This window comes from Leopardus geoffroyi, chromosome X (assembly GCF_018350155.1).
Source record: "Leopardus geoffroyi isolate Oge1 chromosome X, O.geoffroyi_Oge1_pat1.0, whole genome shotgun sequence".
Taxonomy (NCBI): domain Eukaryota; kingdom Metazoa; phylum Chordata; class Mammalia; order Carnivora; family Felidae; genus Leopardus; species Leopardus geoffroyi.
The window spans coordinates 72833162-72850490 of record NC_059343.1 but is presented as its reverse complement, the minus strand read 5'-3'; the positions used below and the strand labels follow the sequence as shown (position 1 = coordinate 72850490).

At 37.4% G+C, this 17329-nt stretch overlaps 1 protein-coding gene and 1 non-coding gene across 2 annotated transcripts in view; both read right to left on the bottom strand.

The window, feature by feature from the left end:
* Positions 1-17329, bottom strand: part of DACH2 (dachshund family transcription factor 2) — an 804038-nt gene that overhangs the window by 166366 nt on the left and 620343 nt on the right. The gene's annotated exons all lie outside the window — the stretch shown is intronic.
* LOC123595547 lies at positions 9544-9619 on the bottom strand. The gene has a single exon (XR_006711235.1). It is a non-coding gene; the product is annotated as a small nucleolar RNA SNORD55/SNORD39 (small nucleolar RNA).

Here is a 17329-nt window from a genome sequence, read left to right as displayed (position 1 = left end):
TGGGGTCTTTCCATAACTTGGTTATTGTTCATAATGCTCCAAAAACATCACAGTGCATGTGCCCCTTCGAATTACTATTGTTGCATCCTTTGGGATAATACCTAGTAGTGTGATTGCTGGGTTGTAGGGTGGTTCTATTTTTAACTTTTTGAGGAACCTCCATACTACTTTGTAGAGTGGCTGCACCAGTTTCCATTCCCACCAATGGTGTAAGAGGATTCCATTTTTCTGTACCATTGTTAACATCCACTGTTTCCTATGTTGTTAATTTCAGTCATTCCGATAGGTGTGAGGGGGTATCTCGTTGTGATTTTGACTTGTATTTCCCTGATGATGAGGGATCTTGAGCATTTTTCATGTGTCTGTTAGCCATCTGGATGTCTTCTTTGGAAAATTTTCTATTCATATCTTCTACCCATTTTTTAACTGGATTATTTGTTTTTTGATATTTACTTTGATAAGTTCTTTATAGATTTTGGATACAAACCCTTTATCAGGTATGTCATTTGCAAATATCTTCTCACATTCCATAAGTTGCCTTTTAGTTTTGCTGATTATTTCCTTCACTGTGCAGAAGTTTTATGTTTTATTGTTGAGTACTTTATTTTTATTATTTTTAAATGAAATTTATTATCAACTTGGTATCCATACAACACACAGTGCTCATCCCAACAAGCGCCCTCCTCAATACCCATCACCCACCCTCCCCTCACTCCCACCCCCATCAATCGTCAGTTTGTTCTCAGTTTTTAAGAGTCTCTTATGTTTTGGCTCCCTCCCTCTCTAACCTCTTTTTTTTCCTTCCCCGCCCCCATGGTCTTCTGTTAAGTTTCTCAGGATCCACATAAGAGTGAAAACATATGGTATCTGTCTTTCTCTGTATGACTTATTTCACTTAGCAGAACACTCTCCAGTTCCATCCACGATGCTACAAAAGGCCCTGTTTCATTCTTTCTCATTGCCAAATAGTATTCCATTGTGTATATAAACCACAAATTCTTTCTCCAGTCATCAGTTGATGGAAATTTAGGCTCTTTCCATAATTTGGCTATTGTTGAAAGTGCTGCTATAAACATTGGGGTACAAGTTCCCCTATGCATCAGCACTCCTGTATTCATTGGATAAATTCTTAGCAGTGTTATTGCTGGGTCAGAGGGTAGATCAATTTTTAATTTTTTGAGGAACCTCCGCACTGTTTTCCAGAGTAGCTGCACCAGTTGGCATTCCCACCAAGAGTGCAAGAGGGTTCCCATTTCTCCACATCTGCTCCAGCATCTATAGTCCCCTAATTTGTTCATTTTAGCCACTCTGACTGGCTAGAGGTCATATCTGAGCGTGGTTTTGAGTTGTATTTCCCTGATGAGGAGTGACAATGATCATATTTTCATGTGCCTGTTGGCCATCTGGATGTCTTGTGTCTATTCATGTTGTCTGCCCATTCTTCACTGGATTATTTGTTTTTGAGGTGTGGGGTTTGATGAGTTCTTTATAGATTTTGGATACTAGCCCTTTGTCCAATATGCCATTTGCAAATATCTTTTCCCATTCCGTCAGTTGCCTTTTAGTGTTGTTGACTGTTTCCTTTGCAGTGCAGAAGCTTTCTATCTTGATGAGGTCCCAATAGTTCATTTTTACTTTTAATTCCCTTGCCTTTGGAGACGTGTCAAGTAAGAAATTGCTGCGGCTGAGGTCAAAGAGGTTTTTTTTCTGTTTTCTCCTCTAGGATTTTGATGGTTTCCTGTCTCAAATTCAGGTCCTTTATCCATTTTGAGGTTTTTTTTGTGAATGGTGTAAGAAAGTGGTCTAGTTTCAAGCTTCTGCATGTAGCTGTCCAGTTCTCCCAGCACAATTTGTTAAAGAGACTGACTTTTATCCATTGGATATTCTTCCCTGCTTTGTCAAAGATTAGTTGGCCATACGTTTGTGGGTCCAATTCTGGAGTCTCTATTATATTCCATTGGTCTATGTTTCTATTTTTGTGCCAATACCATGCCGTCTTGATGATTACAGCTTTGTTGTAGAGGCTAAAGTCTGGAATTGAGATGCCTCCCACTTAGGTCTTGTTCAATATTACTTTGGCCATTCGGGTTCTTTTGTGGTTCCATACAAATTTCAGGATTGCTTGTTCTAGCTTCGAGAAGAATGCTGGTGCAATTTTGATTGGGATTTCATGGAATGTGTAGATAGCTTTGGGTAGTATTGACATTTTAACAATATTTATTCTTCCAATCCCTGAGCATGGAATGTTTTTCCACTTCTATGTATCTTCTTCAATTTCCTTCATAAGCTTCCTATAGTTTTCAGCATACAGATTTTTACATCTTTGCTTAGGTTTATTCCTAGGTATTTTATGCTTCTTGGTGCAATTTGTGAATGGGATCAGTTTCTTTATTTGTCTTTCTGTTGCTTCATTATTAGTGTATAAGAATGCAACTGATTTCTGTACATTGATTTTGTATCCTGCGACTTTGCTGAATTCATGTATCAGTTCTAGCAGACTTCTGGTGGAGTCTATCGGATTTTCCGTGTATAATATCATGTCATCTGCAAAAAGTGAAAGCTTGACTTCATCTATGCCAATTTTGATGCCTTTGATTTCCTTTTGTTATCTGATTATTGATGCTAGCACTTCCAACACTATGTTAAACAACAGCGGTGAGAGTGGACATCCCTGTCCTATTCCTGATCTCAGGGGGAAAGCTCTCAGTTTTTCCCCACTGAGGATGATATTAGCTGTGGTGTTTGTATAAATGGCTTTGATGATGTTTAAGTATGTTCCTTCTATCACGACTTTCTCGAGGGTTTTTATTAGGAAAGGATGCTGAATTTGGTCAAATGCTTTTTCTGCATCGATTGTTAGGATCCTACGGTCTTATCTTTTCTTTTATTGATGTGATGTATCACATCAATTTGTGAATGTTGAACCATCCCTGCATCCCAGGAATGAATCCCACTTTATCATGGTGAATAATTCTTTTTATATGCTGTTGAATTTGATTTGCGAGTATCTTATTGAGAATTTGTGCATCCATATCCATCATGGATATTGGCCTGTAGTTCTCTTTTTTCGCTGGGTCTCTTTCTGGTTCCAGAATCAAAGTAATCCTGGCTTCATAGAATGAGTCTGGAAGTTTTCCTTCCCTTTCTATTTTTTGGAACAGCTTGACAAGGATAGGTATTATCTCTGCTTTAAATGTCTGGTAGAATTCCCCAGGGAAGCCTTCTGTTCATGGACTCTTATTCATTGGAGATTTTTGATAACTGATTCAATTTCTTTGCTGTTATAGGTCAATTCAAGTTTTCTATTTCTTCCTGTTTGGGTTTTGGAAGTATGTGGGTGCTTAGGAATTTGTCCATTTCTTCCAGGTTTTCCAGTTTGCTGGCATATAATTTTTCATAGTATTCCTTGATAATTGCTTGTATTTCTAAGGGATTGGTTGTAATAATTCCATTTTCATTCATGATTTTATCTACTTGGGTCATCTCCCTTTTCTTTTTGAGAAGCCTGGCTAGAGGTTTGTCAATTTAATTTATGTTTTCAAAAAACCAATGCTTGGTTTCATTGATATACTCTACAGTTTTTTTTATTCTATATTGTTTATTTCTGCTCTGATTTTCATTATTTCTCTTCTTCTGCTGGGTTTAGGCTGCCTTTGCTGTTCTGCTTCTATTTCCTCTAGGTGTGCTGTTAGATTTTGTATTTGGGATTTTTCTTGTTTCTTGAGATAGGCCTGGATTGCAATGTATTTTCTTCTCAGAACTGCCTTTGCTGTGTCCTAAAGCATTTGGATTACTGTATTTTCATTTTCATTTGTTTCCATATATTTTTTTAAATTTCTTCTCTAATTGCCTGGTTGACCCATTCATTCTTTAGTAGGGTGTTCTTTAACCTCCATGCTTTTGGAGGTTTTCCAGACTTTTTCCTGTGGTTGATTTCAAGCTTCATAGCATTGTGGTCTGAGGGTGTGCATGGTATGATCTCAATTTTTTTATACTTATGAAGGGTTATTTATTGTGACCCAGTATGTGATCTATCTTGGAGAATGTTCCATGTGCACTCGAGAAGAAAGTATATTCTGTTGCTTTGGGATGCAGAGTTTTAAATATATCTGTCAAGTCCATCTGATCCAATGTATCATTCAGGGCCCTTGTTTCTTTATTGACCGTGTGTCTAGATGATCTATCCATTGGTGTAAGTGGGGTGTTAAAATCCCCTGGAATTACCACATTCTTATCAATAAGGTTGCTTATGTTTGTGATTAATTGTTTTATATATTTGGGGGCTCCCGTGTTCAGCACATAGACATTTATAATTGTTAGCTTTTCCTGATGGATAGACCCTGTAATTATTATATAATGCCCTTCTTCATCTCTTGTTACAATTTTGTTTAATCTCTTGTTTAATCTCTACAATTTTGTTACAATCTTTGTTTAATTTAAAGTCTAGTTTGTCTGATATAAGTATGGCTACTCCAGCTTTCTTTTTACTTCCAGTAGCATGATAGATAGTTCTCCATCCCCTCACTTTCAGCCTGAAGGTGTCCTCAGGTCTAAAATGAGTCTCTTGTAGACAGCAAATAGATGGGTCTTGATTTTTTATCCATTCTGAGACCCTATGTCTTTTGGTTGGAGCATTTAGTCCATTTACATTCAGTATTATTATTGAAAGATATGAGTTTAGAGTCAGTGTGATGTTTGTATGTTTCGTGCTTGTAGTGATGTCTCTGGTACTTTGTGGTCCTTGCAACATTTAACTCACAGAATCCCCTTTAGGATCTCTTGTAGTGCTGGTTTAGTGGTAATTAATTCCTTCAGTTTTTGTTTGGGAACACCTTTATCTCTCCTTCTATTCTGAATAATAGACTTGATGGATAAAGGAATCTCGGCTGCATATTTTTCCTGTTCGCCACATTGAAGATTTCCTGCCATTCCTTTCTGGCCTGCCAAGTTTCAGTAGATAGGTCTGCCACTAGTTTTATAGGTCTCTCTTTATATGTTAGAGCGTGTTTATCCCTAGCTGTTTTCAGAATTTTTTCTTCATCCTTGTATTTTGCCAGTTTCACTATGATATGTTGTGCAGAAGTTATGTCTGAAGGGAGTTTTCTGTGCCTCTTGGATTTGAATGCATTTTTCTTTCCCTAGATCAGGTAAGTTCTCAGCTCTGATTTGTTCAAGTACACCTTCAGCCCCTTTCTCTGTCTCTTCATCTTCTGGAATTCCTATTATACAGATATTGTTCCATTTGATTGCATCACTTAGTTCTCTAATTCTCCCCTCATACTCCTGGATTTTTTTATCTCTCTTTTTTCAGCTTCTTCTTTTTCCATAATTTTACATTCAAATTCACCTATTCTCTCCTCTGCTTCTTTAATCCATGCTATGGCCACCTCCATTTTATTTTGCACCTCATTTATAGCATTTTTTTGCTCCTCATGACTATTTCTTAGTCCCTTGATCTCTGTAGGAATAGATTGTCTGCTGTCCTCTATGCTTTTTTCAAGTCCAGTGATTAATTTTATGACTATTATTCTAAATTCTTCGTCTGTTGTATTGCTTAAATTGTTTTTGATCAATTTGTTAGCTGTCGCTACTTCCTGGAGTTTCTTTTGAGGAGAGTTCTTCTGTTTCATCATTTTGGGTAGTCCCTAGGGTGGTTCCAAACTGCAGTACACTTTCCATGTTGTCCAGAGTCACTTGTTTTGGTGGGCAGGGCCACAGTCAGACCCGATGTCTGCGCCCAGCCCACCTTGGGGCCACAGTCAGACTGGTGTGTACCTTATCTTCCCCTCCCCCAGGTGCAGGACTCTTGTAGAGTGGTGTGGCCCCTTTCTGGGCTAGTTGCATACTGCCAGGCTTGTGGTGCTGCTTTGATGGGATCTGGCGTATTAGCTGGGGTGGATCTGCAAGGTGCACAGGGGTGGGAGGGGCAAGCTTAGCTGGCTTTGCCATTGGTGGACCCCTGCTGTAGGGGTCCTGCAGCACCGGAAGGGAGGCAGACCCATCAGAGGGATGGATGCACAGAACAGCATTGGGTGTTTGCGTGGTGCAAGCAAGTTGGGTAATGGGAACTGGTTCCCTTTGGGATTTTGCCTGGGGGGGTGGGAGAAGGAAATGGCACTTGTAAGAGCCTTTGTTCCCTGCTGACCTGAGCTCTGTCTTCCCAGTGTCCTCTTGCTCTCCCCACTCTCCAAGGGCAGAGGTGTTCACTTTTAACATTCCAGATGTTAAGTCCCGCTGGCTGTTAGAACTCACACAGTTGGACCCCTCTGCTTTTGCATGCCAGACTCGGGGGCTCTGCCTTGTCAGGTGGGCTGCCCCTCCACTGCCCCGGCTCCCTCCTGTCAGTCCGTGTAGGGCGCACCCCTCTCCGCCCTTCCTACCCTCTTCTGTGAGCCTCTTGTCTACGCTTGGCTCCAGAGAGTTGGTTCTGTTAGTCTTCTGGTGGTTTTCTGGGTTATTTAGTCCGATGTGGGTGGAATCTAAGTGATCAGCAGGATGCAGTTAGCCCAGTGTCCTCCTACGCCGCCATCTTCCGTGTTCTCTACCTATTGTTGAGTATTTTAGTATCAATTGTTATGATTGCAGTTATTACTGAATAGATAGTAAACTCATAGATAATTAGTATATTTCCCACCTTCCAACTGATGATCAAATTCCCACCCAAAAGCCAGACATCATTCTGCCTCCTATGGGTCTCAATTTCCCTTTATATAAAATGATGGAGTGGAGCTGAATGCTCTCACGGTTCATTCAAGCTCAGGCATTCTATAATTTTCTAAGTTGCTTCTAAACATAAATATTTCATTTCAAATAAGCAGTGTAAAAAAACAGTAAGAAGTTAAACACAAAATTTGGAGGAGCGCTTACCTTTGGCAGGGAAGCAGAAATATAGGAAAAGGAATGGACACATAAAAAATGCAAATTGTTGATAATGTTTTAGTTCTCGAGTTGCAAGGTGGGTTCACTGACATTTATATTATTATTATTTGTAATTTACACATGTGTTACATTGCTTTACATTTTAAATATTTTTAAAAAGTTAATAATGGAAAAACACACACAATAGACTTTGGATATTCCATTTGGCACTAAGAAGCAAATTATTTAGAATTAGGATGTGCTACATGAGTATGTACAACATACTTCTTTTAATTAATACTGATGAGAGAGGAGAAAATGATGTGTCCACATTGCTCAGAGTGTTCAAAACTAGCTCAAAAGTGTTATTTCTTTATGAGATAGGAATCTTGTATTTTCCTCATTTTTCAAATATAACAAAACCAAAATCCAGAAAAGTAACTGATTTGTAATTCATGCAATAAGTCGTTCCTAAGCTAGAAAATAGAAACACTGGATACCCAAAATATTTCTGTTCACAATGATGTTATTTATCCTTAATAAGTTAAACATCTTAATGGGTTGGTCTTGATTTATTCTGAACATCATTCTAGTCTGCTTTTTTGACCAGTCAGCTGTAAAAGATCAAAACCAACCATCCATATACACCAGTAAGAAATCAATTCAAGATAGAACAAAGTTTACAGTGGAGCCTTTACAGCCTTCTTTCCTGGTAGAACACTTGGACATTTATACTGAATTGTGGCTTTCAAAACTGTCAAATGAGAGATTGTGTCTAGGTAGGGGCAGGTGATTTCTCTTCTGAGAGTCTGTAAAGTGACATTCAAACAACAGCAATAAATGATGCCTTCTGAATGCACATGTAAAAATGAACCAATGATGAATTTGGGCTCTCACTGAGAGCATAAAGAAAAGAGCAGAGGGTTGCAATAAGTCTTTACAGTTCTGAGGAATTATGTAAGAAACAAAATTATCCAAAGACTCTTCCTTTATAACACTTTTGTTTTCAAAGTTACTGAACTAAAACTAGTGAAATTTATTTTACTAAGTTAATGCTTCTTTTTCTAGTACAATGCATGGATTTTAACAGACAAACTAATATGGAATATAGCTGATCCTGATTGAATTAGAAGCTATCACATATATAAAATTAGGATCACTGAGAATTGTAGTGCTATAAAATAATTATATTTATTTGCAGCTTTATCCAGTCCACTTTATACTCATATAGTATAGATGACATAGTTTTTTGTCACTGTACTAAATGAAATTCAATTGTTACATCCCTAAAAATGAAACAATTCAATCCAAGTGAATATGCATTAAGAATTTGGGTTGTGAGTCCATTACTATTAATATATTTAATATATCTTTTTGAAAATACCCTATTCCCATTTATTTCTGTCACCAGCAATTGTATCTTTACCAAATGGCTACATAGCACTGACTCCACAGAAAAGACAACTAAACCACAATAAGGGGTAAATGAAAATATGCTGGTTAGTTGGTCATCATACATTATCCATATCCTACTCCTTCATGTTACAGATAAGAAAAACAACAAATTCTAATTTGTGCTTATAGTAACAGCCCATTTCAGCTGAAACTTTTTTTTGTTTCTTAATTTTATTTTTTTATATTTACATCCAAATTAGCATATAGTGCAACAATGATTTAAGGAGTAGATTCCTTAATGCCCCTTACCCATTTAGCCCATCCCCCCTCCCACAACCCCTCCAGTAACCCTCTGTTTGTTCTCTATATGTAAGAGTCTTATGCTTTGTCCCTCTCCCTATGTTTATATTTTGGTTTTCCTTCCCTTAAGTTCATCTGTTTTGTCTCTTAAAGTCCTCTTATGAGTGAAGCCATATGATATTTGTCTTTCTCTGACTGATTAATTTCACTTAACATAATACCCTCCAGTTCCATCCATGTAGTTGCAAATGGCAAGATTTCTTTCCTTTTGATTGCTGAGTAATACTTCATTGTATATATATACTACATCTTCTTTATCCATTCATCCATTGATGGACATTTGGGTTCTTTCCATACTTTCGTTATTGTTGATAGTGCTGCTATAAACATGGGGGTGTAGATGTCCCTTCAAACAGCGCACCTGTATCCCTTGGATAAATGCCTAGTAGTGCAACTGCTAGGTTGTAGGGTAGTTCTATTTTTAATTTTTTCAGGATCCTCCATACTGTTTTCCAGAGTGGCTGCACCAGCTTTCACTCCCACCAACAATGCAAAAGAGATCCTCTTTCTTCACATCCTCACCAACATCTGTTGTTGCCTGAATTGTTAATGTTAGACATTCTGACAGGTGTAATGTGGTATCTCATAGTGGTTTTGATTTTTATTTCCCTGATGCTGAGTGAATTTGAGCATTTTTTCATGTCTCAGATGGCCATCTGGATGTCCTCTTTGGAGAAGTGTCTATTCATGTCTTTTGCCCATTTCTCCGCTGGATTATTTGTTTCTTGGAGTGTTGAGTTTGATTACTTCTTTATAGATTTTGGATACTAACCCTTTATCTGATATGTTGTTTGTAAATATCTTCTCCCATTCTTTCGGTTCCCTTTTAGTTTTGCTGATTGTTTCCTTAGCAGTGCAGAAGCTTTTTATTTTGATGAGGTCTAAGTAGTTCATTTTTAGTGAAACTTTTTAAATGATCTTTTTTCCCCTCACATGCTCGGCTCTCCAAGGTTTGCTCCCCAGTGCACATTCAGGAGTTGACATTACCAAGGTGTTATCATCCACTAAATTGCCACTTTTTAGATGGAGGAAACAGATTCATACAGATGAGGGTTAAATATCATACTATCACATAGTGGTTGAACTGCTAAAAACTGTTTTTGTTCATCAGTCAAAAAGGTAGGTAGAGAGGTATGTCTGCACTAAAGCACAGGGGCAGGATAGGGATCAGCTGAAATTGGAATCTGGGGTAGATTTTACAGGGATATGAAAGAGGTACCTCTCCTGAGAGAGAAAAACAATCTCCATTCTTAAAATAAATTGCCCCTCACATATGTGACAATTAGAATTTAGTAAGTATATTTTGCATCCATAATGGTCTCTGATTTTCCCAACATGAAATCATGAAATAAGGACATAAAACTGCTTTGAAACAAAAAGTTCTGTATGATCTATGTAACTATATTATTGTAATTATACAGAAAAATCTTACTAAAACCTTTTCCTTCCACATATATTTCCCAGAATTACCTTAAAAATTAAGAAAAAAAAGATGGTCACAAGGCCTAATTCACTTGAATGTACTATCTGCATACACTATCCAAGTTTATTAAATTATCATCACAGCTACTGGGTGTTTACAATAAAAAATGCCTAGTATTTGCCTAACATTAACTTTTCAAAGCATGTTTGGATCCATTATTTTATTTTATCTTCACAACAGCTCTATGAGTGTCTCCAAGTAATGGACTATGTCTAATTCTCCTTAACAGCCATGCCACAGAGAAAGCAAAGAAGAATAGATGGATTGGGTGGATCTATAAATGAATAAAGATAAAAATAACAAATATGTCATTTATTTTAGGGTATTTTTGGCAATATATCTATAATGTCTCCAATTCTGTATTGTAATGATATCTTAGATGGCTAAGAATACAATTTCACCCTTATTCTTCCTTAGTATTATAGTTCTAAGATTGTTTCTTTTCTGTCTTATATTGCATTCATACCTTCAGAAAGATCCTAATTCAGTATAGTTTGTATAACTAAATTCAACTAAGACATGATGAGATTCTCTGAGCACTTCCAGAAATAGGTGAAAGAAATGTAGACATGAGTACATTTGTTTTTTTGTTTTTTTGTTTTTTTTTTTTTTTTTTTTTTTTTTTTTGCTTATTTACTGACCATTCTAATAGGGTATTTTGGGATTTTATTTTATTTGAGCCTCTTTTATATTCAATATCATGACTTTTCCCAGATTTCCAAAGACTCCATTCCAATAATTAATTGGCTTTTGCTTTTGGGATATCTAGGCCCCCATTGGTGTGGTTTATGTTGTTCCACTTTCTTCTAGATTTATATCTACTGACCAACACGCCCACTGTCTTCTATTTATTATGACACATGCTATCAAAATTATTAGCATCACATCAACATATCTTATACTCTAAAGGGAAGGTTAAGATAAGTGAGTAGTATGAGAACCCTATGCTTGCCTCGTCCCTTGAACATAGCTAGATAAATATCAATCATTCTGAACACCCAAGGAATCAATCTGACTGACAAAACAAATTGCAAAACTAGAGGGAGATGGGGGCCACATCATGGAAGGTAGGAGGTACTGAGATGTGTGATTTGGGGGAGAAAAGGATGATGGGTGCTGCAGAGGGGAAGGAACCATGATCATGGAGAAAGGGGATGTGGGGAGAGAGAGAAAGAGAGAGACAGAAAGAGCAGAGCACTAGGAAAACACTTCTCCAAAGCTATTGACCGGGAAAAGAAGGGTTGATAATCATGAGATTTTATATATTTAATTTTTTCAGTTTATTTATTTATTTTGAGAAAGAGAGAGAGGGAGAGAGAATAAGTGTGAGTGGGGGAGGAGCAGAGAGAGAGGAAGAGAGGGAATCCCAAGCAGGCTCCATGCTGTCACACAGAGCCTGATGTTGGGCTCAATCTCATGAATCATGAGATCATGATGTAGCTGAAATCAAGAGTTGAATGTTTAACTGACTGAGCTACCCAGGCACCCCTATCATGAGATTTTAAAACCCATGGACTTCAAATACTGGAGTTTCAGAAGTCTGTGCCATGACTGGTGTTGAACCTAGCAGATGCTGCATTGCTTCTGTGAAGGAAGAGGCCCAAGAGCACGGCGTGATCTAAGGATCCCCTGGGATACATTAGGAGAGACAGTTTGCCCTTCTTGGAATCTGGGATAGGTGGTATTGCCTTTGAGGGGAAAAAGAGCCAGTGGGTACCAACTGTGCTCCAAGGCCCTTAAGCATAGATGTAAAGACACCTGCTGGGGTAGCTAACATGGACTCAGGCTTTTTGCCACACTTTAAACTCCAACCTGCTGTGCGTTGGTGTGACTGGCCTTTTGAGACAAACTGGAACCAGCCTTAGCAGGGTAAAACCCACCCCTAGAAGACCATCATAGGCCCTTGCTACAACCAGGTCCTGAAAATTTGAAGTTTTGAAACCAGCCAGCACACCTGAAATAAAACACAGGTGTATCATGCTGCCAGGTGGGGAGATGGCTCAGACATAGAAAGGGTGAAGGCAGGAATTTAAGGGATACTTGGGACACATGAGGGGAGATTGTTCGCTCTTTTGTGAAGGCTTCCTAGACAATGTCAGGCATTAACTCACCTTTCTAGTGACTAGGGAGAAGACTGGCCCCATTTTTCTCCCTTGCCCATCAGCACAGACTGACTTCAGAGAGCAGAACAGCATCAACACTGGAAGCCTGAGCTGCTTACACCAATCCCCACCCCCTGCATTGCCCAAGTGTTTCTTTACCAAGGCAACTGTGCCTGAGTGCCAGAGCAGTGGGCCCCTTCCCGATAAGACCAGCACAAACTTCCCACATATATCATGTCTACTGACCATAGAGTGCTGCAAAGATTAAGCTCTAATGGAAAGAAAATCAGGCCTCTTTTAACAAAAAGATTAGAGAAAATCTAGTTAATACTCACCCCACTCTGGACAAAGTCCAAATACTCCACACTGCAGGCAAGGAGAATCTCTGCAGAAGACTTGCGTGAGGGAAAGAGCACCCAAAACACAGAAGCAGAGTGCACACAGAATACACCAGAGACACTTCCTGAAACACCAGGTCCTGGAGAGTATATGACCTTTTCTTCATAAAGCAACTACTCTAAGGAGCAGGACACATAACAGGTTTTCCTAGCACAGAAAAGAAACAGAGACTTGGACAAAATAACAAGATGGAGAAATTCATCTCCCAAAAATGAACAGGAAAAGGTCATGTTCAATGATCTAATTGAACATATATAAATAATAAGCTTGATCCAGAATTTAAAACCACAATCATAAGGGACTGAGAATCATCTGGGACTGAGAAAGCCATAGAAGACAGCAGGTAGTCTCTTACCACAGACATAAAAGACCTAAAAACTAGTCAGACCTAAATAAAAAAATGTTGTAACTGGGATCCAAAACTAACTGGATGAAATGGCCAAAAAGATAGAAGAAACAGGAGAATGAATAAGTGATATAGAAGATAAAATTATGGAAAATAATGAAGCTGAAAAGAAAGAAATAAAAATATTGCATTGCAATGTAGACTTAGGCAACTCAGTGGCTCCAAAAAGCATAATAACAATTATATCAGAGGAGTCCCAGAAGAAGAGAGGATAAAAGGGGTGGAAAATTTATTTGAGCAAATTATAGCTAAAAACTACCCTAAACTGGGGGAAGAAACACATCCAAATCCAGGAGGCACAGAGAACTCCCATCAAAATCAATAAAAGCAGGCCAACACTGAGACATATCATACTAAAATTTGCAAACTACACAGATAAGGAAAAAATCCTAAAAGCAGCAAGGGGACAGAAATCCCTAATTTACAATGGAATACAAATGAGAACAGCAGCAGATGCCACCACAGAAACTTGGTGGATGAGAAGGGAATGGCATGATATAGTCAACGTGCTGAATAGGAAAAATATACAGCCAAGAATACTCTATCCAACAAGGCTATCATGCATAATAGAAGGAGAGATAAAGAGTTTCTAGGAAAAACAAAAACTAAAGGAGTTCATGACCATTACTGCAATAAATATTAAAGAATATTCCCTGAAGGGGAAAGAAATACCAAAAGTGACAAAGACTAGAAAGGAACAGAGAAAATCTCCAGAAAGAATGACTTAACAAGTAATACAATGACATTCAATTCATGGATGTAAATGGACTAAATGCTCCAATAAAAAGAATTAGGGTATCAGAATGGATTTTTAAAAAAGACCCATCTATATACTACCTAGAAGAGACTCACTTGATATATAAAAAACATGCATATTAAAAGTTAGTGGATGGAGAAACATTTAACATGCAAATAGATGTCAAAAGAAAGCTAGTGTAGCAATACTTATACCAGACAAACTAGATTTTTAAATAAAAATCTGTAACAAGAGATGAAAAAGGGTACTACATCATAATAAAGGGGCCTATCCAACAAGATCTTACAATTTTAAATATTTATGTCCACAACTTGAATGCCCAAACATATAAATCAATTAATAACAAACTGAAAGGAATTCTTTGATAATAATTCAATATTAGTATGAACCTTACCACTCCATTTAGAGCAATGACACATCATCTAAGCAGAAAGTCTACAAGGAAAAAATGATTTTGAATGACACACTGGACCATATGGACTTCACAGATATATTCAGAACATTCCATCCTAAATCAACAGAATACACATTATTTTTGAATGCACATGGTACATTCTCCAGAATAGATCACATACTGGGTCACAAATTAGGCCTCAATAAATACAAAAAGATTTACATCATACCATTCATATTTTCAGACCACAACACTATGAATCTTTTAAGTCAGCTACAAGAAACAATTTGGAAAGACCACAAATACATGGAGGTTAAACAGCATCCTATTAAAGAATGAATGGGTAAACCAGGCGTTAAAGAAGAAATGTAAAAAAATACATGAAAACCAATGAAAATGAACACACATGGTCCAAAATCTTTGGGATGCAGCAAGAACAGTTCCAAGAGGGAAGCATATAGCAATACAGGCCTATCACAAGAAACAAGAAAGATCTCAAATACACAACTGAACCTTACACCTAAAGAAGCTAGAAAGAGGACAAAAACTGAAACCTAAAGACAGCAGTGAGATGAATATAAGGAAGATTAGAGCAAAACTAAATGATATAGAAACAAAAAAAAACATTTTCATATCAATGAAAGTAGGAATTGGTTCTTTGAAAGAATTAATAAAATTGATAAACTCATAGCCAGACTTATATAAAAGAGAATGGACCCAAATGTGTAAAATCACAAATGAGATGACAGATTACAACCAAAACAACAGAAATAAAAACAATTACAAGAGAATATAATGAAAAAAAATATATGCCAACAAATTTGACAGTCTGGAAGAAATTGACAACTTTGTAGAAAGTATAAACTTTGAAGAATGAAACAGGAATAAATATAAATTTGAACAGACCAATAAACAGCAAAGAAATTGAATAAGTAATCAAAAATCTCCCAATAACAGAAGTCCAGGGCCATATGGTTTCCCAGCGGAATTCTACCAAACATTTAAAGAAGAGTTAATACTATTCTTCTCAAACTTGTCCAAAATATAGAAAAGGAAAAACGTCCAAACTCATTCTCTGAAGTCAGCATTACCTTGATTCCAAAACCAGACAAAGATCCCACTAAAAAGAAGTAGAGACCAATATCCCTGATGAACATGGATGTAAAAATTCTTAAAAAGAAAAAAAAAAAAACCTTGCAAATTGAATCCAACAGTACATTGAAAGCATCATTCACTATGATCAAATGAGATTTATTCCTGGGATGCAAGGGTAATTCAATATTTGCAAACCAATCAACGTGATACACCGCATTAATAAAACAATTCATAAGAGCCATACGATCTTCCCAAAAAATGCTGAAAAAGCATTTGACAAAGTTACAGCATTGATTCTTGATAAAAACTCAATGAAGTAGGGATACAGGGAAATATCTCAACATGATAAAGGCCCAAAATGAAAGAACCACAGTTAATGTCATCTTCAATAGGGAAAAATTGAGAGCTTTCCCTCTATGGTCAGGAAAAGACAGGGTGTCTACTCTTACCCCTGTTATTTTTCTAAACCTTCTTTTTTTCTTTAATTTTTATTTGTTTTTAGAAAAAGCATGTGCAGGGCAGTGGCAGAGAGAGAATCCCAAGCAGGCTCTGCACTGATGGTGCAGAGGCACAGCTAGAATTCACGAAATGTGATCATGAACTAAGCCAAAACCAAGAGTCAGACGCTTAACAGACTTAGCCATCCAGGCTCCCCTCACCATTGTTATTATACATAGTACTGGAAGTTCTAGCCTCAGCAATCAGATGGTAAAAATAAATAAAAGACATACAAATTGGCAGGTAAGAAGTCGAACTCTCATTATTTGCAAATGACATGAGGCTCTATGTAGAACACCCAAAAGATGTCACCAAAAAATTTGCTGGAACTGATACACAAATTATACAAAGTTGTAGGATTTCCAAAGAAATTGAAAAACATTCTATGCTCATGGATTGGAAGAACAAATACTGTTAAAATGTCTATAGTACCAAAAGCAATATACACATTTAATTTAATCTCTATCAAAACACCACCAGCATTTTCCACAGTGCTAAGAAAGACAATACTAAAATGTATAGGGAATCAAAAAAGACCCAGAATATCCAAAGCAATCTTGAAAAAGAAAAACAAACCTGGAGACAGCACAATTCTGGACTTCAAGCTATATTACCAAGGTTTAATCATCAAGACGGTATGGTACTGGCACAAAAAGAGACACATAGATTGATGGAACAGAACATAAAACCCAGAAATAACCCCCCATATAGTTAAACTATATGCTCAACTAATTTTTGACAAAGAGAGAAATAATATCCAATGGAAAAAAGACAGTGTCTTCATCAAATGGTGTTGGAAACTGGACAGCAACATGCAGAAGAATGAAACTAGAGCACTTTTTTACATGATAGACAAAAATTAATTCAAAATGGATTAAACACCTAAATGTGAGACAGGAAACAATAAAAATTCTAGAGGAGAACACAGGCAGCTACCTCTTTGACCTCAGCCATAGCAACTTCTACCAGACATGTTTCTGGAGGCAAGGGAAACAAAGTCAAAAATGAACAATTGGGACTTCACCAAGATAAAAAATCTTCTGCACAATGAAGGAAACAATCAACAAAACTAAAAGGCGATCAATTGAATGGGTAAAGGTACTTGCAAATGACATATCTGATAAAGGATTAGTATCCAAAATCTATATAGAACTTATCAAACTGAACACCCAGAAAACAAATAATCCAATTAAGAAATGGGCAGAAGAGGGGCGCCTGGGTGGCTCAGTCGGTTAAGCATCCGACTTCGGCTCAGGTCACAATCTCGTGGTATGTGAGTTCGAGCCCCGCGTCGGGCTCTGTGCTGACTGCTCAGAGCCTGGAGCCTGTTTCAGATTCTGTGCCTCCCTCTCTCTCTGACCCTCCCCCGTTCATGCTCTATCTCTCTCTGTCTCAAAAATAAATAAACGTTAAAAAAAAAAGAAAGAAATGGGCAGAAGATATGAACAGACATTTTTTTTTTTTCAAAGAAGACATCAAACAGATGGCAACAAACACATGGAAAGATGCTCAGGATCACTCATCATCAGGGAAATACAAATAAAAACCACACTGAGTTACCACCTCACCCCTGTCAAAATGG